The 27,798-nt window shown below is 44.2% G+C and overlaps 1 pseudogene; it reads right to left on the reverse strand.

Annotated features, from left to right (window-relative positions):
• Nucleotides 1–16,559: 16,559 nt before the first annotated feature.
• Nucleotides 16,560–23,203, reverse strand: LOC128103747 (acylcarnitine hydrolase-like; annotated as a pseudogene).
• Nucleotides 23,204–27,798: the final 4,595 nt, after the last annotated feature.

The raw sequence follows: 27,798 nt of genomic DNA on the forward strand, positions 1-27,798 counted from the left end.
GGAGGAAGGAAGGAAAGGAGAAAGGAAGGATGGAAGGAAGGAAGGAAGAAGGCAGGCAGACAGGCAGGAGTCTAATCCTAATAAAGTGTTAAAGAAGATGGGGGAACTTATATATCTATATGATTATGAGAATATTTATTGAATCTAATAAAATGTGTCCAGAGCAATAAGGAGCAACATAGAGATGGTTTGTCATACACAACTGAAAGGGCAAATGCTAGGAATAGAATGCTTAGGTGAGTGTTGGAACAATTAAAGATAAATAACTTTTGTAACTTCAAGATGACCCCATCTGCCCTTAACCCCTCACATCTTTCCTGTCACAGGGCACTAATGCTCTGTGTGCTTATCCTGAGTCCCTTTTAGTTAGTTTAGTTCCTGAATCTTCTGGGGGCAGAGTCTTCATCCAGAACTGCAGCTTTCTGGCCTTCAGAGCTCAGCCCACAGCAGGGGGGATGTCAGGTTCTGCTCATCATGTGGACCAGTAGAATAGACCCTCACTGTTGGGGTTCTTCTTGGTATACCACCCAGCAGGGAATGGTAAGGCCACTCTCATCCAAAGTCTTATCCCTTAATTTGTGTCAGAGTGGTGGGTGAGCAGGCCAAGGACTTGAGAGGACAGATGGACTGGTGTACTGATATAGAATACAAGTGACACCCACCAGTGTCTGCTCCACATGAAGCAAGGGAAGTTGTCTAGTGTTGTGACTCCCTCCCAGAGGGAAAAATCTAAAGAACAGTACCACAATACTGTGACTCACCCACTCTGTGGGATGAGCAGTAACTAAAACTAGAAGGTATCTGCCCAAGTGTGCACAGTTTTGGAGAAGACTATGGTATAATTAAGAACCAATGCATGCTAATGAGGCACATCCACATAGGAGCCCAGGGTGGAAACCCAGACATAAGGAGATTGAGGGAGGGTATGTTCTCACCCTTGTCTTGCAAAGTTGGCCCAGTACTTCATCCTCCTCCTAATCAACAGATACTTCTCCTCAGCTAGATCAACTGCAGACAGAAGGAGACAAGGATACAAGTCCTAGCCACCTCATGCATGTGCCAACTCATATTCTACTAGAGCAACCATAGCCTGACCTCTGAACCCTAGGCCTGGATTATACTCTCTTTCCTCAGCACTCAGAATCCAGGATCCATCCAAGCCTCTGCTTGAATTCTCTCGGGATCACTCCTACCACAGTGTGCTCTCATTCCTTCTAGCACAAGCTAGACTAGGAAGGTTCCTATTCTAACCCTAGTAAAGTTGTCGGTTTTTTGTTTATTTCTTTTTAGCTAAGAAATGGTTATCACTTGATCCTGTTCTCTCCCACAGCCTCAGTTTCCTCAACTGTCCTGAGAGCTCAGTTCTTTATCACAGAAATAAGAAGGAAACTAGGAAACCATGCACACGTGGTTTTGCCAATGGTGGAAGCCCCTGGGCACAGCTTTGCTGTCATATAACATACTCAGCATACATAAAGCAGAGGGAGATGGATTCTAAATTTTATACCTCTCAGAAATTACTGGAAAGAAGCAAGTTCCCATGATCCTTGTTTTCTTCACTTAGCAGATTAATAGAGTACCAGAGGCAAAGACTGAGGTAGCAGGTAAGGACTGGTGCTGTTGAGGACACTCACGGTGTAGATCACCTTGGACTACTCAGAGATAAGGTCAGGCAGCAGGACCACTCCACTCTGTATAATGTGGCAGAGTCCTTTGGACACTGGGGGCACAACAAGTGAAGACTCACTTGTTCCTCCTTCTGACCCGACAAAAATAGTGATCTGGCCCATCTTGTTCCAGACTTCCATTTTGCAACACTGGTGAGTGCCCTTCCTTGCCCCAGACCCCATCCCTGGGCACCAGCCACTCCAGGGAAGACCTGCGCAACTTGGCCCCAGGTTCTGGCCACCGGGCAGGTTCCCTGCTAGCCCCACCGGGAAGGATCCCCGTCTCCAAGACCCCTGGCAGACCCTGCAGTCTCCACGCCCTGCCCCCACGCCCATCCGCCTGAGCCCCAAGCCTCTTCCTGAGACTTAGAGGCTGGCCCCCAGCTCCCATCTTGCTCCGGACTTCCCTTTTGGAACACTGGTGAGTGCCCTTCCTTGCCCCAGACCCCATCCCTGGGCACCAGCCACTCCAGGGAAGACCTGCCCAACTTGGCCCCAGGTTCTGGCCACCTGGCAGGTTCCCTGCTAGCCCCACCGGGAAGGATCCCCTTCTCCAAGACCCCTGACAGACCCTGCAGTCTCCACGCCCTGCCCCCACGCCCATCCGCCTGAGCCCCAAGCCTCTTCCTGAGACTTAAAGGCCGGCCCCCAGCTCCCATCTTGCCCAAGACTTTCCTTTTGGAACACAGGTGAGTGCCCTTCCTTGTCCCAGATCCCATCCCTGGGCACCAGCCACTCCAGGGAAGACCTGCCCAACTTGGCCCCAGGTTCTGGCCACCGGGCAGGTTTCCTGCTAGCCCCACCAGGAAGGATCCCCTTCTCCAAGATCCCTGGCAGACCCTGCAGTCTCCACGCCCTGCCCCCACGCCCATCCGCCTGAGCCCCAAGCCTCTTCCTGAGACTTAGAGGCAGGCCACCAGCTCCCATCTTGCTCCGGACTTCCCTTTTGGAACACTGCTCCCATCTTGCTCCAGACTTCCCTTTTGGAACACTGGTCTGTCTGAACCAAGTGTGCGGATAAGGCCAAGAACGAACCACAAGGAGATGGGCAGACGTCAAGGCAGAAACATATACAACAAAATGAATAGCAATACAGCATCACCAGGCCCTAGCCCTCCTCCAACACCTAGACCTGAACATCAGAAATTGGAAGAAGCAGAAGAAAACAGCCTTATGAATGACATCATGAAGAAGCTAGAGGCTTGTGTAGAGGAAAAGACAAAAAAATGTGAAGAACGCTGTAAACAACTAGAGGAAAGGGCAAACAAATTAGAAGAAATCAATAAAGTTCTGGAAGAAAACAATAAAATACTGAGAGAAAAATCAAGAAAAATCAGTGAAACAAATGAAGGAAACAGTCCAAGACCTGAAAAGGGAAATAGAAAAAATGAAGAAGACACAAACAGAGGGAATGCTGGAAATAGAAAATCTGAGAAAACGATTGGGAACTTCAGATGCAAGTATAATCAACAGAATGCAAGAGATGGAAGAGAGGATCTCTAGCGTTGAAGATACAGTAGAAGAAATACATTCATCAGTCAAAGAAAACACTAAAGCCAACAAAGTCATGAACCAAAATGTCCAAGAAATTTGGGACACCATGAAAAGACCAAACCTAAGAATAATAGGGGTCGAAGAAGGAGAAGAATACCAACTCAAGGGCACAGAAAATATATTCAACAAGATCATAGAAGAAAACTTTCCCAACTTAAAGAAGGAAATGCCTATGAAGATACAAGAAGCTTATAGAACACCAAACAGACTAGACCCCCCAAAAAAGTCCCCTCGCCACATAATAGTTAAACAACTAAACGTACAGAATAAAGAAAGAATATTAAGAGCAGCAAAGGAAAAAGGCCAAGTGACATATAAAGGCAAACCCATCAGAATAACACCCGATTTCTCAATGGAGACTTTGAAAGCCAGAAGAACCTGGACAGATGTAATGCAGACACTAAGAGACCATGGATGTCAGCCTAGACTAATATACCTAGCAAAACTTTCAATCACCATAGATGGAGTGAACAAGACATTCCATGACAAAGCCAGATTTAAACAATACTTATCCACAAACCCAGCCCTAAAGAAAGCACTAGAAGGAAAATTCCAACCTAAGGAAGTCAGATACACCCTCGAAAACACAGGCAACAGATAAAGCCACAGCAGTAAACCCCAACGTATAGAAGTACCCACACATCACCACCAAAAAAATAACAGGAATGAACAATCACTGGTCATTAATTTCCCTCAATATCAATGGACTTAATTCACCTATAAAAAGACATAGGCTTACAGAATGGATACGAAAGCAGGACCCATCTTTCTGCTGCATACAAGAAACACATCTCAAATTCAAAGATAGACACTACCTAAAAATAAAAGGCTGGGAAAAGACTTTCCAATCAAACGATCTTAAGAAACAAGCGGGTGTAGCCATCCTGATATCCAGCAAAATAGACTTCAAACTAAAATCAATCAAAAGAGATCAAGAAGGGCATTACATACTCATCACAGGAAAGATCCACCAAGATGAAGTCTCAATTCTGAATATTTATGCCCCAAACACAAGGGCACCCACATATGTAAAAGAAACATTACTAAAGCTTAAATCACATATAAAACCCCACACATTAATAGTGGGAGACCTCAACACCCCACTTTCACCACTGGACAGATCTCCCAAATTGAAACTTAACAGAGAAATAAAGGACTTAACTGATGTCATGACTCAAATGGACTTAATCGATATCTACAGAACATTCCATCCTAACAAAAAAGAATATACCTTCTTCTCAGCACCCCATGGAACCTTCTCTAAAATCGACCACATACTTGGCCACAAAACAAATCTAAACAGATACAAAACAATTGGAATAACCTCCTGTGTTCTATCAGACCACCATGGTCTAAAGTTGGATTTCAACAACAACAAAAACTACAGAAAACCTGCAATCTCATGGAAACTGAATAATACCCAACTGAATCACCAATGGGTTAAGGAAGAAATAAAGAAAGAAATTAAAGACTTCCTAGAGATCAATGAAAATGAAGACACCACATATCCAAATTTATGGGACACTATGAAAGCAGTACTAAGAGGGAAATTCATAGCACTAAATGCCCACATAAATAAGTTGGAGAAATCTCACACTAGAGACTTAACAGCATACCTGAAAGCTCTAGAACAAGAAGAAGCACAGTCTCCCAGGAAAAATAGATGCCAGGAAATTATCAAAGTGAGAGCTGAAATCAATAAAATAGAAACAAAGAGAACAATACAAAAAATTAATGAAACAAAGAGTTGGTTCTTTGAGAAAATCAACAAGATAGACAAGCCCTTATCCAAACTAACCAAAAGACAGAGAGAGAGCATCCAAATCAACAAAATCAGAAATGAAAAGGGGGACATAACAACAGACATTGAGGAAATCCAGAGAATCATCAGGTCATACTTCAAAAACCTCTATTCGACAAAACTGGAAAACCTAAAAGACATGGATAACTTTCTGGATAGGTACCACATACCTAAGTTAAATCAAGACCAGATAAACTATTTAAATAGTCCAATAACCCCTAACGAAATAGAAACAGTCATTAAAAGTCTCCCAACCAAAAAAAGCCCAGGACTAGATGGTTTCAGCGCAGAATTCTACCAGATCTTCAAAGAAGAGTTAATACCAATACTCTCTAAATTGTTCCACACAATAGAAACAGAAGGAACATTACCAAACTCCTTCTACGAGGCTACAATTACCCTAATTCCTAAACCAAACAAGGATACAACAAAGAAAGAGAACTACAGACCGATCTCCCTCATGAACATTGATGCAAAAATACTCAATAAAATACTGGCAAACAGACTCCAAGAATACATCAAAACAATTATCCACCATGATCAAGTAGGATTCATTCCAGGGATGAAAGGGTGGTTCAACATACGAAAGTCCGTCAATGTAATACAGCATATAAACAAACTCAAAGAAAAAAACCATATGATCATCTCACTGGATGCAGAAAAGGCATTTGACAAAATCCAATACCCCTTCATGATAAAGGTATTGGAGCGATCAGGAATACAGGGAACATACCTAAACATAATAAAGGCAATTTACAGCAAGCCAACAGCCAACATCAAATTAAATGGAGAGAAACTCAAAGCAATTCCACTAAAATCAGGAACGAGGCAAGGCTGTTCGCTCTCCCCATACTTATTCAATATAGTACTTGAAGTTCTAGCCAGAGCAATAAGACAACATAAGGAGATTAAGGGGATACAAATTGGAAAGTAAGAAGTCAAGCTTTCCCTATTTGCAGATGACATGACAGTATACTTTGAGCGACCCCAAAGATTTCACCAAGGAACTGATACAGCTTATAAACACCTTCAGCAACATAGCAGGATACAAGATCAATTCAAAAAAATCAGTAGCCCTCCTATATACAATGGACAAAGAAGCGGAGAAGGAAATCAGAGATACATCACCCTTTTCTATAGCCACAAATGACATATAATACCTTGGGGTAACACTAACCAAGCAAGTGAAGGACCTATATGACAAGAACTTTAAGTCCTGAAAAAAGAAATTGAAGAAGATGTCAGAAAATGGAAAGATCTCCCATGCTCATGGATAGGCAGTACTAACATAGTAAAAATGGCAATCTTACCAAAAGCAATCTACAGATTCAATGCAATCCCCATCAAAATACCAACACAATTCTTCACAGACCTGGAAAGAATAATACTCAACTTCATATGGAAAAACAAAAAACCCAGGATAGCCAAAGGAATCCTGTACAATAACACAACTTCTGGAGGCATCATGATCCCTGACTTCAAGCTCTACTATAGAGCTACAGTAATAAAAACAGCTTGGTACTGGCATAAAAACCGACATGTGGACCAATGGAATCGAATTGAAGACCCTGACATTAATCCGCACACCTATGAACATATAATTTTTGACAAAGAAGCCAAAAGTGCACAATGGAAAAAAGAAAGCATCTTCAACAAATGGTGCTGGCAAAACTGGATATCAACAAAACTGGCTGCAAATAGATCCATATCTATCACCGTGCACAAAACTTAAGTCCAAGTGGATCAAGGACTTCAACATAAATCCAGCTACTCTGAACCTGCTAGAAGAGAAAGTAGGAAGTAGTCTTGAACGCATTGGCATAGGAGACCACTTCCTAAATAGAACACCAGTAGCACAGACTCTGAGAGAAACAATCAATCAATGGGACCTCTTGAAACTGAGAAGCTTTTGTAGAGCAAAGGATACGGTCAACAAGGCAAAGCGACAGCCTACAGAATGGGAAAAGATCTTCACCAACCCCACATCTGACAGAGGACTGATATCCAGAATATATAAGGAATTCAAGAAATTAGACATCAAAATGCCCAACAGTCCAATTAAGAAATGGGCTATAGAACTAAACAGAGTATTCTCAACAGAGGAAACTCAAATGGCCGAAAGACATTTAAGGAATTGCTCAACATCCCTAATCATCAGGGAAATGCAAATCAAAACAACTCTGAGATACCACCTTACGCCTGTCAGAATGGCTAAGACCAAAAACACTGAAGACACCTTATGCTGGAGAGGATGTGGAGCTAGGGGAACTCTCCTCTACTGCTGGTGGGAATGCAAGCTTGTACAACCACTTTGGAAATCAATATGGCGCTTTCTTAGAAAATTGGGAATCCATCTCCCCCAAGATCCAGCTATACCACTCTTGGGCATATACCCAAGAAATGCTCAACCACACCATAAGAGCACTTGTTCAGCTATGTTCATATCAGCATTGTTTGTAATAGCCAGAACATGGAAACAACCCAGATGCCCTTCAACTGAAGAATGGATAAACAAAATGTGGTACATATACACAATGGAATACTACTCAGCAGAGAAAAACAATGGCATCATGAGGTTTGCAGACAAATGGATGGATCTAGAAAAAATCATCCTGAGTGAGGTAACCCAGACTCAGAAAGACAAACATGGTATGTACTCACTCATAGCAGGATACTAGACATGAAACAAGGATGACTTGTCTGCTACTCACATCACCAGGAGGCTACCTGGAAAACAGGACCCCAAGAAAGACACAGGGATCGCCCAATGACAGAGAAATGGAATGAGATCTACATGAACAGCCTGGACATGAGTGGGGGTAATGAAAGGCGAGGGTTGAGGGAAAGAGAGCTTGGGGGAGCGGGAGATCCCAGCTGGATCAACAACAGAGAGGGAGAACAAGGAATAGGAGACCATGGTAAATGAAGTCCACATGAGAATAGGAAGAAGCAAAGTGCCAGAGAGGCCCACAGAAATCCACAAAGATACCCACACAACAGACTGCTGGCAATGGTCGAGAGACAGCCCGAACTGACCTACTCTGGTGATGGGATGGCCAAACACCCTAATTGTTGTGCTAGAAACCTCATCCAACTACTGAGGGATCTGGATGCAGAGATCCATGACTAGGCCCCGGGTGGATCTCTGGGAGTCCAATTAGCGAGAATGAGGCGGGTTTATATGAGCGAGAATTGTTGAGACCAAGGTTGGATAAAGCACAGGGACAAATAGCCAAATGAATGGAAACACATGAACTATGAACCAATGGCTGAGGGGTCCCCACTGGATCAGGCCCTCCGAATGGGTGAGACAGTTGATTGGCTTGATCTGTTTGGGAGGCATCCAGGCAGTGGGACCAGATCTTGTGCTCATTGCATGAGTTGGCTGTTTGAAACCTGGGGCCTATGCAGGATTGTTTGGCTCGGCCTGGGAGGAGGGGACTAGACCTACCTGGACTGAGTCTACCAGGTTGACCTCAGTCTGTAGGGAAGGCTTTTCCCTGGAGGAGATGGGGATGGGGGGGGGTTTGGGGGAAGGTGAGGGGGACGGGAGGGGGGAGAACAAGGGAATCCGTGGCTGATATGTAGAACTGAATTGTATTGCAAAATAAATTAAAATAAATTAAAAAAAATAATCTGTCTATAAAAATTAAAAACATGTTCCAATCTTTCTGTCTCTCTCATTAACACTAACCAATATAAGCAGAGTACTAAACACTACAATGGTCACTAATTTTCTCATGGCTGTTTCTTAACATGTTCAAAATGTTTCCCAAGCTCCAGAAACCAGCTTAAATCCATCTGGACGGGTTGGATCTACTTCAGGCGTTTCCTGTCTCACCAGCATCCTGTCAGACACAAAAGTGGCCAGAGTGCCAAGCCAAGAGGGATGGATGGCTCCAGGGCATCAGGACAGCCCACCATCCCAGGACATCTGTCTACTTCAGAAGCTCCCTTCCCTATCCCCGCCAAGAGCCAACCAACACCCACCAAGTCAAATGGAAGCAGTTTTTCCAGGAGAAATGATGCCCCTATTCCTATTCACTTGCTTTTTTATAATAAACAAAAAGTTTGGAATGTTAGGATTCTGCCCTCACTCCTGCACATGCGCAATTCAGGGTCTTGCATCTTACATCATCAGTGTGTGCTGGCAACTATGGATGCGCCTTAAAAGCCGGACGCAGACTCCACCCTCTGTCTCTGCTCTCTGCTCTGTCTCTGCTCTGCTCTGGCTCTGCTCCCTCCCTCCCACCATCTTTCTCTCTCTCCAGGCCTGGCCTCCCTCCCCCTTCCCCTCCTAATAAAGCTCTGAAAACTAACACTGGGTTCTGTCGTGACTGTGACCTTTCCATGTGGTAACCAGTGCCACCACCAGTGCTGTTTATCATCCTTTCAGTAGTCAGTTCTCTATTTCCAACATATGGCTCTCAGGGACAAAACTTAGATTGTCAAGGTTGGCAGCAGACTCCCTAACTGGCTAAGCCACTTGCCAGCCCCCACCTGACATACGATGGGACTCTCAAGCATACAAGTCCAGAAGTAGGAGTTTCGGAATCACAAAAACCCTGGTAAGCTACATCAAAGAATATACTGCCCGGAGTTCACACTTAGTCACAACTGACTTCCTGGGAATCAGTGGGAATCAACATTGGATAGCCTTTAGTGCTAACTGAGATTGGCCTTGACTCTATGTTTCCAGCCCCGGATAGTTCAGGGACCCACAGCCCAGCACTGAGGATTCCTTCACAGCTATGGCTTCTCCTGCCTCCCCCTTGATACAGTGTCATGCCTCCAATCCACACTTGTCCAGTCTGTGGTCCCAGTCCTTCCTGGTAGATATTCCACTTTTAGTATTCTGACCTAAGGAACTGCTAAGCTGTGGGGGTTGAAAGGTTCCCAACTCCTCCAATCTCTGGGTCAAGGAACAATTTCTTTATGTTTCTTGGACATTCTGGTGCTCCTTCCTAATTCCAGACTGCTTTACAGTTCAGCTGGAAGAAAGGCCCCACATGTATATCATCATTCAGAGGCCAAAGACATGGTAAAAATGTGGGCTGGAGAAGACGCTCAAGTTCTCTCTCTTTCTCTCTCTCTCTTTTTGTTATAAAATTTAAAATAGATTCTTCTCTCATAATAGAACCTGACCACGGTTTCTCCTCCCTCCACTCCTCCTAGATCCCTCCCATTTCCCCTCCCTGCTAGATCAACTCCCCCTCATTTACCTCTTCAGATAAGAGCAGGCATCCAAGACAGGACAGCCATGCAATTTCTTTTCTGTAGAGGGAGGCAGGGAGACAGTTTCACCATCAGACAGACAGACAGACAGACAGACAGACATCGAAACAGAGATCTAAAAGCAGAGGCTCCAAGCTTATGGAAACACTTTCAATGAGACACCATTCCAAACCCATTTCATATATTCATTGTTAGCAAAGACATGGAACAATTGATACCCTTGTACATGACCAGAGGATATACCTAGGGGTGCAGTCATTTTGAAAGACAGTTTTGCATTTTCTTCAAAAGTTAAACACACACTTGATTGAGCAGTTCTGCTTTCAGGCTTTAGCAAAGGAAATGAAAGCACTGATCACAAAAAACAAACAAGCAAAAAAAAATGTTCCAAAAATTGATGAGAACTTCACTAACAGCAGCAAAACCAACAACAAAACGTGGAAATCCCTGAGAAGCACATTAGCCAGGGAGTGAGTAAAACATGTTCATACACAGAATGACACTGTCAGTCAAAGGACAGTGCCACACGAATCTCAAAGACATTATATAAGGAATGGAAAGAGTCACCAATGATTCTTTTTCCATTATAGAATAGCCAGGGCCTTATGATTATAAATCATATGCCATTTCCAAACTATTCCATCAGAAAGCAATCAATGTTTGCCATGATCAGTGATCAGAAAATGACTAACAAAATAATCCAGAGGACCTCTTTCTAGTGAAAGAAACTCTCTCATACTTGAAGTCAGGGTGGTTGACTTCAAAATAGTTCATATTTTATGTGAATTAACTAAGCTATGCACACAAACCATTCAACAATACATCTTTTCAACAACAAGACTGTTGCTCAAAGTCTAAAAACCTCTTTGTCAGTGTCCAGCGCACTTGCAGAAATACGATGTGTGTGCAGCAGAAGCTCAATAATGCCTTCAGGCCCCCTGGAAATCCCAGGCATCAGCCCTCCTGCACTCAAAGGAAGGGCTTTTCTCTCTGCCCAGCTCCTGAGCCCAGCTGAAGCTCATCCTCATCTTTCTCTGTTTCTTGGTGTTGAAGATTGGTATTGCAAGAATCATCATTTTGGTGATGCCCTATGACTGGCCTTCAAGTTAGTGGATGAAACCTGTAAGTGCTAGTCCCCAGGATGACACAGGGAGGATCAGGATTTAAAGAAGGAGGGACATAGCCCCTCTTTTAATTCTTCTCTCATGTATTACATCCTGACCTCAGTTTCCCCTGCCTCTACTCCTCTCAGTAGACCCCATTCTCCCTGTGCCACACATCTACTCCTCCTCCATTTCCCTTCAGAAAAGAGCAGGGCCTTGCAGGGATATCAACTTAACAAGGCATAACAAGTTGCAATAAGACTAGGCACAAACCCTCAGATCAAGGATGGGTGAGACAACCCCGTGGGAGGGAAGGGTCCCAAGAACAGGCCAGAGGATCCGAGATCCTCCTCGCTTTCACTATTAGGAGTCCCACAAGAAAACCAAGTTACAAAACCATAATTTATATGCAGAAGACCTAGCTCAGACCCATGCAGGCTCTGTCTCTGAGCCCCTATGAGCCCTGCTTATTTGGTTCCGTGGCCCATGTTCTTGTGGTGTTCTTTACCCCTCTGGCTCCTACAATCCCTCCTCCCTTCTTAGGCAGGAATTCCCAAGCTCTGCCTAATGTTTGGCTGTGAGACTCTGCAACTGTTCCCATCAGCTTGTGGATGAAACTGCTCTGATGATGATTGGGTTAGGCACTGATCTATGAGTATGACTGAATATCATTAGGAATTATTTAATTAACTTTTTTTGCCAGTTGTGTTTGCTTGTATTCTAGGTCTCTGGGCTATCCAACCTCCCATTGTATCCAGGCAGTGTCATGCTTGGCATGGGCCTCAAGTTGGATCAGTTATTGCTTGGCCACTTGCACATGTTATGGACCACCATTTCCCCAGCACATGTTACATGAAGATCAAGTTGTAGGTCCATCTTCAAGCTCTACTATAGAGCTACAGTAATAAAAACAGCTTGGTACTGGCATAAAAACCGACATGTGGACCAATGGAATCGAATTGAAGACCCTGACATTAATCCGCACACCTATGAACATATAATTTTTGACAAAGAAGCCAAAAGTGCACAATGGAAAAAAGAAAGCATCTTCAACAAATGGTGCTGGCAAAACTGGATATCAACATGTAGAAGGCTGCAAATAGATCCATATCTATCACCGTGCACAAAACTTAAGTCCAAGTGGATCAAGGACTTCAACATAAATCCAGCTACTCTGAACCTGCTAGAAGAGAAAGTAGGAAGTAGTCTTGAATGCATTGGCATAGGAGACCACTTCCTAAATAGAACACTAGTAGCACAGACTCTGAGAGAAACAATCAATCAATGGGACCTCTTGAAACTGAGAAGCTTTTGTAGAGCAAAGGATACGGTCAACAAGGCAAAGCGACAGCCTACAGAATGGGAAAAGATCTTCACCAACCCCACATCTGACAGAGGACTGATATCCAGAATATATAAGGAACTCAAGAAATTAGACATCAAAATGCCCAACAGTCCAATTAAGAAATGGGCTATAGAACTAAACAGAGAATTCTCAACAGAGGAAACTCAAATGGCTGAAAGACATTTAAGGAATTGCTCAACATCCCTAATCATCAGGGAAATGCAAATCAAAACAACTCTGAGATACCACCTTACGCCTGTCAGAATGGCTAAGATCAAAAACACTGAAGACACCTTATGCTGGAGAGGATGTGGAGCTAGGGGAACTCTCCTCTACTGCTGGTGGGAATGCAAGCTTGTACAACCACTTTGGAAATCAATATGGCGCTTTCTTAGAAAATTGGGAATCCATCTCCCCCAAGATCCAGCTATACCACTCTTGGGCATATACCCAAGAAATGCTCAACCACACCACAGGAGCACTTGTTCAGCTATGTTCATATCAGCATTGTTTGTAATAGCCAGAACATGGAAACAACCTAGATGCCCTTCAACTGAAGAATGGATAAACAAAATGTGGTACATATACACAATGGAGTACTACTCAGCAGAGAAAAACAATGACATCATGAGGTTTGCAGACAAATGGATGGACCTAGAGAAAATCATCCTGAGTGAGGTAACCCAGACTCAGAAAGACAAACATGGTATGTACTCACTCATAGCAGGATACTAGATGTGGAACAAGGATGACTGGACTGCTACTCACATCACCAGGGAGGCTACCTGGAAAATAGGACCCCAGGAAGGACACGGGGATCGCCCAATGACAGAGAAATGGAATGAGATCTACATGAACAGCCTGGACATGAGTGGGGGTAATGAAGGGCGAGGGTCGAGGGAAAGAGAGCTTGGAGGAGTGGGAGATCCCAGCTGGATCAACAACAGAGAGGGAGAAGAAGGAATAGGAGACCATGGTAGATGAAGACCACATGAGAATAGGAGGAAGCAAAGTGCTAGAGAGGCCCACAGAAATCCACAAAGATACCCCCACAACAGACTGCTGGCAATGGTCGAGATACAGCCCGAACTGACCTACTCTGGTGATGGGATGGCCAAACACCCTGATTGTCGTGCTAGAAACCTCAGCCAACTACTGAGGGATCTGGATGCAGAGATCCATGGCTAGGCCCCGGGTGGATCTCTGGGAGTCCAATTGGCGAGAATGAGGAGGGTTTATATGAGCGAGAATTGTTGAGACCAAGGTTGGATAAAGCACAGGGACAAATAGCCAAACAAATGGAAACACATGAACTATGAACCAATGGATCGGGCCCTCTGAATGGGTGAGACAGTTGATTGGCTTGATCAATTGGGAGGCATCCAGGCAGTGGGACTGGGTCCTGTGCTCATTGCATGAGTCGGGTGTTTGAAACCTGGGGCCTATGCAGGGTCCCTTGGCTCGGCCTGGGAGGAGGGGACTGGACCTACCTGGACTCAGTGTACCAGGTTGTTCTCAGTCCGCGGGGAAGGCTTTACCCTGGAGGAGGTGGGAATGGGGGGTGGGCTGGGGGGAAGGTGAGGGGGGCTGGAGAGGGGAGAACAAGGGAATCCGTGGCTGATATGTAGAACTGAATTGTATTGCAAAATTAAAAAAAAAAGTTGTAGGTCCATATGATGGTCCCTTAGAAAATTGGGAATCAATATACCTTAAGACCTAGCTATTCCACTCTTGGACATATATCCAAAGGACCCTCTACACTACCAGAAGGACTCTTGATCAACTATGATCATAGCGGCTTTATTCATAATATTCAGATACTGGAAACAGCCTAGATGTCCTTCAACTGAAGAATGGATAAAGAAAATGTGGTACATTTAACAATGCAGTATGACTCAACTGTTAGAAAAAAAATGACATCTTGAAATTTGCCAGCAAATGGATGGAACTAGAAAAAAATATCCTGAGTGAGGTAATCCAGAAGGAGAAAGACAAACATGGTATGCACTCACTGATAAGTGGATATTAGCTGTTAAGTAAAGGATAACCATGCTACAATCCACAGACCCAGAGTAACTAAGTAACAAGGAGGGCTCAAGGGGGATGCATGGATCTCCTTGGGAAGGGGAAATAGGAAAGTTTTTGTGGGTGGGCTGGGAGTGTGTGGGGTTGAAAACAGAAAGGATCAGACATGGCTGGGAGGGACAGAAGGAGAGGGTACTGGGAGAGATGCCTGGAATTTGGGGGCATTGGGAGGCAATGTGGGAACCTATTGTAGTGGAAACTCCCCGTAATCTATGAGTGTGACCCCAGTGAAGACTCCTGGTAATGGAGGATATGGAGCCTCAACTGGTCATTTTCTGTAACCAGACAATGCTTCCAGTGGTGGAACAGGGACAGAACCCTTTAATGACAGAGAGAAATGCTTTAAGGGAACACAGAGACAGATTGAGCACATCTTTTTTCACCTTTGTATGATGGCATAAAGTGTAAGTAAGAGTTTTTGATAGAGGACACAGAAAAACTTTAGGGACAATGATAAAGTCAGAATAATTTAATAATCCAAGAGATGAAGGAGAGTGATTGTATCACAAGGACCCAAAGCGTTTATGGGGATCTGTGAGAGTTAGAAATAACCTTTCTTACATGGACAGGTACTCGGGAGACAGGGATAGGATGCTCTTCTCCTGGACATTTCTGGACCTTCTGATGCCCCCATCCCACTTCCAGGACACACCTCACAGTCAAACATATTCATAGATGTCAGGAAAATGTAGACATGAACCTCATAGTATCTCCAGGCCCTGGGGTGGGGGAGAAACTTCAACAGACTCTAACACCACACACACACACACACACACACACACACACACACACACACACACACACACACACACTGTCTCAGGCTAGAGGACCTAATGGACAGGTCCAGATCTCCTTAAAAATATATCACTCACTACTTGTGAAATAAATAGCTGAGTGGGTGGACTGTCTCAGTGTAATGATGTTAAGAACTGGTGCTCATTTCATAGGAACTATTGTTACATTCTATACTGTGAGAACGACTCCTGCACAAAGGACCCCACTTAACAGAGATGGTCTCTGTTCCATGGTCCTGAAACGGGTCCCGGTTGCCCAGCATGGCCACGTCTTTAACCCAGAAGAGGTCTTGACTCCGAAGAGGCCTTTGGCTGTGAAATGGATGGTTTACCAAAGTCCAAGAGTTGTTCCAGTCTGGTAGAGGGGAGATAAAAAGAAGAGTGGCTTCCTGGGTGGCAGGAGAACCGGCGGGGAGAGCACTAGTTTTCTTGCCCAAAGCACCAAGATGGAATTATTTGTACCCTGTTAAAAGGCTACCAAGTGAGTTCCAGGAAAGGCGCAAAGCTACACAGAGAAACCCTGTCTCGAAAAACCAAAAAAAAAAAAAAAAAAAAAAAAAGGTTTCTCTGCCGATGCAGTAAGCTAGATCAAGCCGAATTCATAATAAAAGACCAAGTTTATTGGGCAAAGAACTCCCTGGTGACCTTTCCAGGCCCCAGAGGTGAGGCAGGGGAAGGGAGCTGGAGAAATGACATGGCCACACTGAAGGAGGGGGCCCAAATACCCTGCGGGCACCGGGTGGGGTGATTATGAATCCTACACAAGCTGGGCCCACGTCCCACCATCGTAGGCAGGGTCCTGAGCAGCTTGCAGCCTTAGGGGAGAAGCAGTGGCCATCACAGAAAATGCGGAACTGGGTCCTCTGGCGGCTCTCTGCGAGAGCGAGGTCTGGAGAGAGAACTGGAGCTGAGCCTGAGATTACAGCCAAACACTCTTCAGCAGCCAAGCCCACACAACATTCCTCACACAGGGCACTAGAGCTCTTTGTGCATGTTCTGAGATCGCTTTAGCTCCTGGATCTTCTGGGGCAGAGTCTTGGTCCAGAACTGCAGTCTTCTGGCCTTCAGGGCTCGGCCCACAGCAGGCTTGATGTTCAACTGCAGGTACTGCTCATCATGGTCCAACATGGGCCAGTAGGGTAGACCCTCACTGTTGGGGTTCCTGTGGATATGCCAGCCAGTGGGGAAGGGTGAGGTCACTCTGATCCAAAGTCTGACCCCCTGATTTGGGTCATGGCAGTGGAACAATTAGGCTGGCGTTTAAAGGGGCTGATGGAATAAGTGTACTGATATAGGGATACAAGTGTCACCCACTAGTTTCTGCTTCATGTGGGGGAAGACTACTTGACCTGTTTTATGTCTACATCTAAGAGGCAAAATCTAAAGAACTGTACACTATGGATCATGGGCAAGGTCACTATAGATAACCAGTAACTGATACCTACAAAGTGTATGTATAAATGTGCTATCCAGTAGAGAAGAAACTATAATATGATGGAAGATCCATGAATACTAAAGAGACAAACACCCCAAAGGGAGACCTACAGGGACTCACATATCCCTATAACCCATATAGAGAAGGTTGAGAGAGAGGTGTGTTCTCACCCATGTCTTGCAAAGTTGGCCCAGTACTTCATCATCCTCCTGTTCAGTAGCTCCTCCTCAGTGAGGACAACTGGAGCCATGGGAAAAATAAATATTGAAGTCCATGATACCTCACACAACTGCCAAATCATGCTTCACACTCACAATCCCAACTGCTGTCAGAACTGTAACTATCAGCTTTGTTCCCTCCCTTCTTCACTATACAATACCCAACATCCATGCATGTCTCTAATTGATTTCATGCCCCAATGTACTGTCATCTCCATCACAGGCTAGACTGGGACAGGTCCAGATTCTAATTGTCATCTGATTTTTAGGATATAATATGGTACACATTTGATTCTATCATCTCCCAGAACCTAGTTTTCCTCAAATAGACTAAGAGCTCAGGAGTCCCTGAGGTGTCATCTGAGACCTCAGTCAGCTCAAGGAGAATAAGAAAAACTCACGTTTCATGCCAAAGAAGAAGGACCCAAAAACAAAAGGAACCTCATCAGCATGGTCAGCCTTCACGTGGGGTGGCCTGAGACTCTTGAGAAAGCTGGGCTGATGTTGGAACTCATAGAAGTAGACAGGGTTGTGGGAACCTGCTGGTGGGGACAACAAGTGACTTATTGACCCCTTACCTAAAGTTTTTCTGATACATATTTGGTGACAAGGTACCTTGATCTAAAGTTACCTGGAATCATAAATGTTAAAGAGGAAAGGAAGTTCTAAGCTGGAGCACTAGCTGTGGAAAAACCCATGGCAAAACAGTGCTCATGGCCTTCCCAGCTGAATGGTTATGTCAAGTTAATAGATTATCAGCAACCCATTTTCTCCTCTATACTAAGATGATATTCTCTTTAACTAGACACTAGACCTGGATACCACACTGCTCTATAGTGCTTACCAGTGACCTATATCTCTGAGTTGCTCCCCTAAGCCTTGTTACAGACATACTCATGCTGAAAATGAGCTACTTGGAGTGCAGGGATCACAAACCCGAAGTCTTCCATCATCTCTGTAAACTGTATTTGGAGGGCTTGGGGATCCTCAGTGTCCCCCATGTACTCTTCCATTAGCAGGTCACTACACTCAGGAGGTAGCATCTACACCAAGGAGATCAGGAAGAATGAGATTAATCATGTTGTTGGTTAGGTAGGCAACAGCCTTTGGTATGAGGAGAATGGGGCCTGTGATCAGATAGGGTATAGGCAAAAAGATTCATGGTCTGAGGTCACCCCACACAGAATCACACATATAATGACCTTCATTAATAGGGATGTTGTCTGAGAAGGAGATATAAAGGAACTCTGTATTTGTATAGGACCAGAGGTATCTCACCATTTGTGCTGCTGTATTCTTCAGAACATCCTGCAGGTTCTCTCTCGTTATTTCCTTTATTGTCTGAGCAGTGCCCATGACCTGAGAGGCAGAAGTGTGGGATCTGATGGACTTGGATTAGAGATGAATTGAGTTCCTACTGCTTAACATATGAGTCTGCATGTCCCAGAGGATTGGAACTGAGTCTCACCTTGGGGATGGTCCAACCATACTCATCATTGTTGACACCAATGATGCTGGGGACAGGGGGAAAATCCACAGATGTCAACAACTCTTTGGGATGCCTGGGTAGGAATACCCCATCCACCACAGCAGGGATAATCTTGAAGACCTGAGGGGCATTAAAAGTTAATGCTGAAGGTCAATAAAATACATATGCTGATCCAATGAGTTATCACCACCACTTTCTCATTTCTTAACCATTTTCTCATTTTTTTTTTACCAGCCTCAGGGTGCTAAGCTCACTCTGGAAGAGAATCTACACTTGGGTTAGCCTATCTTGGTGTTCATAGTATACACAGAGTTAAAGGACACAACGTTTGACTAGATCTTTCAAGACACACAATTCTACCTACCTTATTAATGATCAGAATCTCTGCTTCACTCTTGCCTCTCAGACAGTGCACAAGAGCCTCTTTGTCCATGGCCTCACATCCAGACAGGTTGGCCACCATCTGTAAAGGGAACAAGTGCAGAGAAGAATTTTTTTCAAATCCAACTTGAGGTAAACACCACACTATAGTGTGTGTTGTGTGTGGATTGGAATAAATATAAATTTTTCCCTTTGTCCTATTTCTCAATGATGACAGCCAGCAAGAAATATCTTTTCTATTTGCATATTTGTTTTTGTTGTTGTGCCAGTGTTTGTATGTGAATGATAGAGAACAAAATCTCCTTTCTTCACAGAAGTCTCCTTATTTGAGACAGGCAGTCTTCTTGTTTTGATGCTCCTACACTAGCTAAGCTGCTCTGTGAATATCCAGGGATTTCCATGTTTCTGCCTCCCACCTGACTACAGGAACATTGGAATTATAGATACATGCTACTATCCCTGGCCTTTTGTGGGTTCTGGGGATTAAACTTAAGTCCTCTGGCTTGCACTCCAAGCACGTTAAAAAACCCACAGAACCATCCCCCAAAGCACATACATGTTTTTTTTTTTGTTTGCTTTTTTTTTGGTCAGTGATGGAAGCTGTTTGGAGCAATTTGCTGGTGAGATAGCCTAGCCATCCAATATGAAGTAGAGGCAAGTAGAGGCTAACCCCTGTGTTTCTCAAAATTAATGGAAAGAAACTGTTTTCCTGATTATTGTTTTCCCCACTGAACAGAAGACCAGAGTACCAGACTATGAAGGCTGAGGGAGAAGGCTAGGGCTATAATGGTTGAGGGCACTCACAGAGTAGACCATCTCATGGGTGACAGAGATAAGTTCGGGAAGCAGGGCCACTCCACTCTCCATGATGGCTCCGTGGAAGAGTCCTTTGGACATGGGGGACACAACATGTGAAGACACACTTGTGCCACCTGCTGACTCGCCAAAGATGGTGACAAGGTCAGGGTTTCCTCCAAAGTGGGCGATATTCTGCTGGACCCATCGTAGGGCGACCACTTGGTCCAGGTAGCCCCAGTTGCCTCTGGCGTGCTGGTCTCCGGTGCTGTGAAGTGAAAGGGACATGGATCAAAGGGCTATCTAGGTTCTTAGTTGATTCTGCTCAGCTCAGTCCTAGGCTCACCTGAAAAAGCCCAGGACACCCAGGCGATACTGGATATTGACCATCACCACATCTTCAGTGGCTGCCAGAGTGGATCCATCTTACATGGATGCCATGCCTGCAACCAGCCCACCACCATGGATCCATACCATCACCTGGAGAGGTCAAGAGAGATGCCAAGAAGCTCCTAGCTAGCCCAAGCTCTGCAAGACTGCTTACTAGAGTATCAGACAACTGATGTGCCTCTGGGCAGCTCCACAAATACATAGAAATCCTCAGCACTTCAGGGCCTTGGTCATGGCTAGGAACTTCTAGTAGCCCCATCAAAATGTTTCTAGTCCCCATTCCCTCCATGTATCTCAGTTTGAATTAATGGCTCTATGTATAGAGTAATGTTATAATTATTCAGACTCTTTATAGTGGAAGAAGGAGGGGCTGTCTCCATGGATTCCTCTCCAGATTAAAAAAGGAAAGGATCACCAACTCTCATGAGCACAACAGATAATCCAAAAGTAGAAACTAATAACCTCAATGTTGAGGCTTGAGCAACTAAGTGGTTCTGCATGGCTCAGGATGTAGAATGAGTCCTGGTTTTATCAAAGAACTGGAGCCTTTAGTCACTCAGTACTCTAATGCTCTGTGTCCCATATCCATGTTTCAGCTGCATAGAGTGGTTGAGAAGGCCTTTTTTGACACAAGCAAGAGAAGAGTTTTCAACAAAGTCCACACTGCAATGGAGCTCAGGTTGCTTTTGCCCCTTCTAATTATCTTGAAAACCATACCCTGTCCCCAAGCTGATCATTGTCACATACTCACAGGCAGTTTAGAGCCCTCATGGGCATGAGCTGGTGTGTAGATGTTGAGATGCAGACAATCCTCAGACATAGAGATGGGAGGCAGGGTCAGTTTCATATCCTTCAGGCCCTCTGCATTCAGTATTTCAGGGTTTTGCAGACACCTGATAGAAATAGCAGACAGATAACTCCAAGAGATGTGTAGTGGCCAAAATCAAATGTGAGTCTGGATTTTTCTAAGCTACCTTTAAATGCTGTTCTTCATGATGCCCTGTTAACACATATTCCGTCTCTAAAGTCCCTTTCCACCAAGGTAAAGGCCACAGGCTCCATGAAAGTTGGGGTAGAGCCAGATTTCTAGGGAAGACTCCAGTTGGCTAGGGCCTAGATGTTGTTTTTTTCTGAGCCTGGGATACAGAGAGTTCTAGGTGTCTCTATGCAAATTATTGGCTGTATGTGGTGATATTCATTGAATTTTATAAGAATAGAAAACTGAAGTAAGCATAGCAGGAATATAATCTTTTTCTACTCTCTGTTCCTGGCTGTAGATTCGATGTGACCAGCTCTTCTAATTCTCTTTCACTGTGAAATCCTCCACATGATGGATTGCAATCTACCGCCTAAAATAGTAGCTTTCTCCCCTAAGTGGCTTTTGTCAGTATTTTGTTACAGCAACAAAAAACAAACAAAGATTGCAATATTAGAGTGCTGTATCCACAGGTAGTGGAGGAATCGGTGGATACTACTGCCCTAATAACACAGACTCTCAGGGAACTTCTTTTTCCTGAACTGTCTCCAAGGGGAATTAGTTACATATCCTTGCTCCTTGGTCAATGGTGCCTGGCCCTATAGGTTGTCACAGTGAGTGTGATATTGGGGTTAGCAAATATCCATCATGCTGCACTCTTCAGGATCTGAAGTATATTCTACTGAATTCAGGGGCACTCTTTGCTTAATAGGCCACATAACTCATGCCTAGAGATCACTCCCATTGTGGCAGAGAACATTGGGATTAATTTGAATCTGTGAACAATTTTATCTTTGTTTCTCTCTATAGTATCTGCATCTAACTCCCTATGGGTACCAATCTCTGACCCAGGAGACTGGTAAGGTCATTCTACTCAACCTTAGTACATGTGTTAGAAAATACATGTGAAACTCCCCACAGTGGAAGAAAACTGCTACAGAGCTGAGATGGAGGAAGGACTTCATCATGGCTCAGAGCTTAGAGAAACTCTTTACCCCAGAGCCAGATATCCTCTGGGTACATAACTTACATGGCTGGATGTGAGGTTCCATCTCTCACACCACTCCATGGCTCAGGGGCTTCAGGAGGTGCAAAGCGCAGTGGTCCTATGGGTGGCTTGGCAAAGGGAATTCCCAGGAAGGTATGGACACCAATTTTGGTGTCTTTCACATGGACAAGGCTGCCTCGGACCTGGCCTGTGTGTGTGTTTCTTATGGGGCTGGCCTCTGATGAGTCCTGACCTGTGGGTGGAGAGATGTCATCAGGGTCAGTTTTGTGCAATCAGTTACCACAGATTGTTTGAGTTCCTATCTCACTGTTACCAGGGCACACAGAAAGGAGACCTGGGACCTCACAGTTCAGCTGTGAGGTTTGAGTATAGGAGGTCCTCTATCCCTTAGGGCCAGGAACCTTTTCTATTACCCCTTTTCAAGGGTGTCAGAGCGTTTCTCTGGCCAAAGAGCTCACACACTCTGAGCCATTTGGCCACATGAATTTATGATTATTGTCATTCTTATCCAAAAGGTCAGTAGAAGTTACAGTCATAACCATAAACTAAGGAGGAAAAACATCTTCTGATCACTTTCCTTAGAATGGTCTAGCATTCTCCAGAGCTCCTTACACTGAACTGTCTCTTCAGTATGGAGTGATCTTAGACATCTCTGATGATCTGTGTGGGCCCACAAAAATCAGTGGGCTTTGGTTAGAAGACTGGGAGGCACATGTTTCCCCCACATTTATCTATCATTTCCATCACCCACCCTTCCCCCACTTTTTCTCCCACAAGCCCAGCCTCTGACATGCAGAATTTGGCAGCTCTGACTCTAGTCATTTCCCAATGCCAGCTTAGTCAGCCTCACCCTGCACGTGGAGGAGGAGAAGCAGGAGCCCAAAGACCAGGGCATTCAGCCAGCTATGATGTTGATTCAGTGGCATGATCAGCTCTCATCCCGAGTGTGTGCTGCTACATAGGAGTCCCACGTTTCACAAACAGGAAGCAGAATATGTTGGTGTGGTGGGGCAAAGTCCTCATTGTTGCAAAACTGATTAGTCAGAAGTGACAGGAGCCAGTGGCAGAAAGTTAGTGCAGAGTCACCTCTGCTATTTCTTTTTCCTCTTTGACCTCTGGGAAAGGGACAGCATGGATTCTGAAGCTCTTACGGGATACTAGGAACCCTGTCCCCACTCCTGGCCAGAAAGCTATAACAGGAGAAGATAGAAGGCTTTTGTGAGTAGGTACTTACTCAAGATGTCACAGAAGAGACAGGCAAATAAAGGAGCTTTGAGTGTGACCTTCATCCTCAAGATTCCTCTGTGCTTTGAAGACTCAGTTTACTGAGACTGCTTCCAGGATCCCTGGTTCCTACAATGATCTTAGGGTCTACTTAGACACCTCCATGTTAGGTCACAGTTGTTTGATCAAAACACAGTGCAATTCTGTTCTTTTAAAGTCCACAGCCCCTGTTTACTCCATCCTCATGATATGTCTCCTGTAGTGGGCAACTCCTGCCAATATCAATTTTCACAGTCATTTATCCACTTAACAAATGTTTAATTGTTTGAGTTTATTTATTTACTATGTTCATGATTTTTCTTTTTCTTTCTTCCTTCCTTCCTTCTTTTTATTGCATGAAAAATTTCTATTCTTTTTTTAATTAATGAATTTTTTTTTTTTTTTTTTGGTTTTTCGAGACAGGGTTTCTCTGTGTAGCTTTGCGCCTTTCCTGGTACTCGCTTTGGAGACCAGGCTGGCCTCGAACTCACAGAGATCCACCTGGCTCTGCCTCCCGAGTGCTGGGATTAAAGGCGTGCGCCACCACCGCCCGGCTAATTAATGAATTTTTTATTCATTTTACATACCAAACACAGATCCCACTCTTCCCTCTGCCCACCCCTCCAGCTTTCCCCCTGCCCAGCCCACTCACACTTCCTTCCTCCAATATATCAGCAGAGTCTGATATATTCAGTAGAGGCAAGTTGTAGCCCCTCCCCCCACATCAAGGCTGTGCAAGATGTCCCACCATAGGTAGTGGGCTCCAAAAAACCAGCTCATGCACCAGGGATGGATCCCAATCTCACTGCCAGGGGCCCATCAAGCAGATCAAGCTACACAACTGTCTCACTTATGCACAGGGTCTAGTCCAGTCCCATGGAGGCTCCATAGCTGTTGGTCTAATGTTCATGAGTTCCCACTAGTTTGGTTTGATTGTCTCTGTAGGTTTCCCCATCAAGATCTTGATGCCCTTTGCTCATAGAATCCCTCTTCTCTCTCTTTAACTGGACTCCCAGAGCTCTGCATGGTATTTGGCTGTGAATTTCTGCATCTGCTTCCATCAATTACTGGCTGAAGGCTCTATGATGACAATTAGGGTATTCACCAATCTGATTATTGGGGTAAGCCAATTCAGGCACCCTCTTACTGTGTTCATGTACATATGTGTGTGAATGCTCCCAGGCCATGGCTGACAAATGGAGGTGATGGATGATTTGTGTAGTTCCTTCCTCTGTGTAAGTTCCTTCCTCTAATTCCACCATATGGAACCCAAAGTGGAACTTAGTTCATCAGGGTTGGAGGAAAGTTCTCTTACCACCCCTTGATCAATATTACACGTAACCCCATGACAAGCACTTAATGGGCTTTGCTAGCTCCAACACTGGGATGAACTTGATGTCTCAGAACCTATGATAAACCAGAGATAAAAGTCTATAAATAGAAGTTTCAGAAGCACAATAAAATGCTGACATGATGTATCAAAGGATGCAGGATCAGAAGTCCATATTCAGTCCAGACTGATTTCCTAGAAGAAGTGGTGTGGGGATCAGTGTCAGTTGCCTTTACTGCCACCTGAGAATTGACCTTGACTCCAAATTATCTTCATTATTATATAAATAATGGTTTATAGCCTAACAGCATGGCACTGTGGGACTTCCTCTTTGGTGTCTGGTGGCTGTTTACCTTGCACAGCACAGCTCAGCTTTTCCTGCCTCCTCTAATCAACAGGGGCTCCCTATATTCCATGTCACCTTTTCAATGCACTCCTGTCCTCTCTGTGGTCCTAGCTTTTCTTGGAAGTTATTTTCTCTACTCCAAGTTCCCAATCAAAGGAAGATCTGGACAATGAAAGCTGAGAAGTAGCCAGTTCCTTGAATCTCAGGATGAAGGAACTAGATTCCCAATGTATCATGGACATTGCTGTGCTTCTTAATCCCAGACATTTTTGTAGCTTAGCTAGGGAAATCCCAGTGTGCTCTGCTACTCACTGCACCATCACTCAGAGCCCCCATGTTGATGATGATCATGACCACAGTAAAAATGTGAAATGAGGAAGATACTCATGCTCTGTTCTGTGGAGGGAGGCAGGGAGCGAGTATGGAGAGCACAAGAGAATGAAAAAAGAGATGAGATGAGATAGATAGATAGATAGATAGATAGATAGATAGATGATAGATAGATAGATAGATAGATAGATAGATAGATAGATAGATGATAGATAGATAGATAGATAGGGAGAGTAGAATGTAGGAGCTCAAGTCCATGAAAGTTCCTTCAATGAGATACTACTATATTCCTGTTTAATATAACTAGATTTAAGACCCATAAAGCCAAGTGTTGGCAAAGACATGGAGCTACTGGTACTATCATACATCACTGGAGGAGATATAAAATGATATGGTCATTATAGACATCAGTTAGACAGTTCTTTTAAAAGCTAAACACATTTATCCTGTGATTGCATAGTTCTACTCCCAGGTCTTTAGTTCAAGGAATTGAAAACACCAATTACAGAAACTCATAATTCCAAAATTCATAAGAGCTTCAATAAAAGTAGTCAAAATCAGGTCACTAAGGTGTACATCAACTAGGGATTGGGTAAAATATGTTGTGTGCATATATGGAATGACACTGTTAACCAAATACAGCACACTTGAAAAAGACCTCTTACTCAGTAACAGGACCAGTCACATAGGAATCACTTTCTGAGATAGGATAGCTAGGACGCTGATGTTTCTAAATTATATGCTGTTTCCAAACTGAACCATCAGAGAGTGGTTGCCCTGGAGCAGAGACCAGGCAATGACTGACAGAGAGGAGCTCAAGGGAACTTCTTCCAGTGACAGTAGGGACTCACACTTAGGTGAAAGTGATTGCTTAGATCATAGTTTTAGGCAAAATTTACCTGTCTATGCTAGAAAGTAGGGGACTCACACTTAGGTGAAAGTGATTGCTTAGATCATAGTTTTAGGCAAAATTTACCCATCTATGCTAGAAAGTAGGCAAATTTGGTTGCATAGAAATCATTGACATCAGAGATTTTAGAAAGTGACACTGGGTATGAGGGTAGGGGATGGGGGTGAGAACATAAGGGAATGGTAGAGCTGGAACAGGGTTGGAGCGGGAGAGCAATGAAAGAAATAGCATGATAGAGGGAGACATCATGGGGACAAGGAGAAACTGGGTGTTAATAAATAAAGTTGCCTGGGGGTCAGAGCTATTAGAGCCATAGCAAGTGCGTGGCGGCGGTGGCGCACGCCTTTAAGGACCTGGAGGGCGGTACATTCAGGCAGTGACGAGGCAGTCACATGTTTGGGTTTACAACCAATGAGAAGGCAGAACAGCTAGAGTATATAAAGACATACACACAGGAAGTAGGTCCCTTTCGGAGAGCTCTCTTGGCTGAAGAGTATCCCTGAATCAGGAAGGGTGAGACTCTTAGCTCTGACCTCTTGGCTTTCTTCTCTGAATTGGCTCTGTGTTTCTTATTTAATAAGACCGTTGGTTACATCTACAAATGGCGTCCAACATGGTGGCAAGAGTTTCCAACTAAAACCTGAGAAAAGATTCTAAAATGGAGCTAAAAACAGCTTCCTAATTGTCTCTCTCAAATGAGCGGCAGCTGTTGGTTTGAGCTACTTGTGGGTTTCTGGTGTGCGTGCTCGACCTGCAGTGTGGCGGGAATGAGGCCTCTGCAAGTGGCACATTAAGCTGCATGGTGGATTTAGCCTTTGCTAGTACAAAACAAAAAAAAAAGAGGTTTCTGGGCGACACGCTGCTTGAATAAAAGCATAGACCCATGATAGCTCCCAGAGCTGGTGGTAAAGTACCATGCCATGTTGGGAAGCTGAGGTGGGTGGAGCCAGCAGCCACAGCTGCTGCAGTTTAAGGCAATAGATTCACAATAAGACAGATTCAGATGTAATAGTTTACAATGTGTGTAAAAGATACGTAGGCTTGAAAGAGACAAAAAAGATGATATATAGAGTTATATAAAGAAATAAATAGTTTTTTAAAATAAAGTCTTTAAAGAGACAGTAAAGGTAGTATAAAAAATAAGCCACGTGAAGATGAATATTAAACAGAGAATCTGGATTGTGTTGTCTTTGGGATTTTTAACTGCAGAAAAACATTTGATTGTAAAAACTGTTGAGTTATGCCAAAATGTATATTTTAAAGGTACCTTGACTGCAAAATTTGGATATAAGGATATGTTGCTTTGGAAAGGAGACTCTGCTTTTGTTCCCACAGAAAGCCA

This window comes from Peromyscus californicus, unplaced genomic scaffold (genome assembly GCF_007827085.1).
Source record: "Peromyscus californicus insignis strain IS unplaced genomic scaffold, ASM782708v3 Scaffold_8__1_contigs__length_139910024, whole genome shotgun sequence".
Lineage (NCBI taxonomy): Eukaryota > Metazoa > Chordata > Mammalia > Rodentia > Cricetidae > Peromyscus > Peromyscus californicus.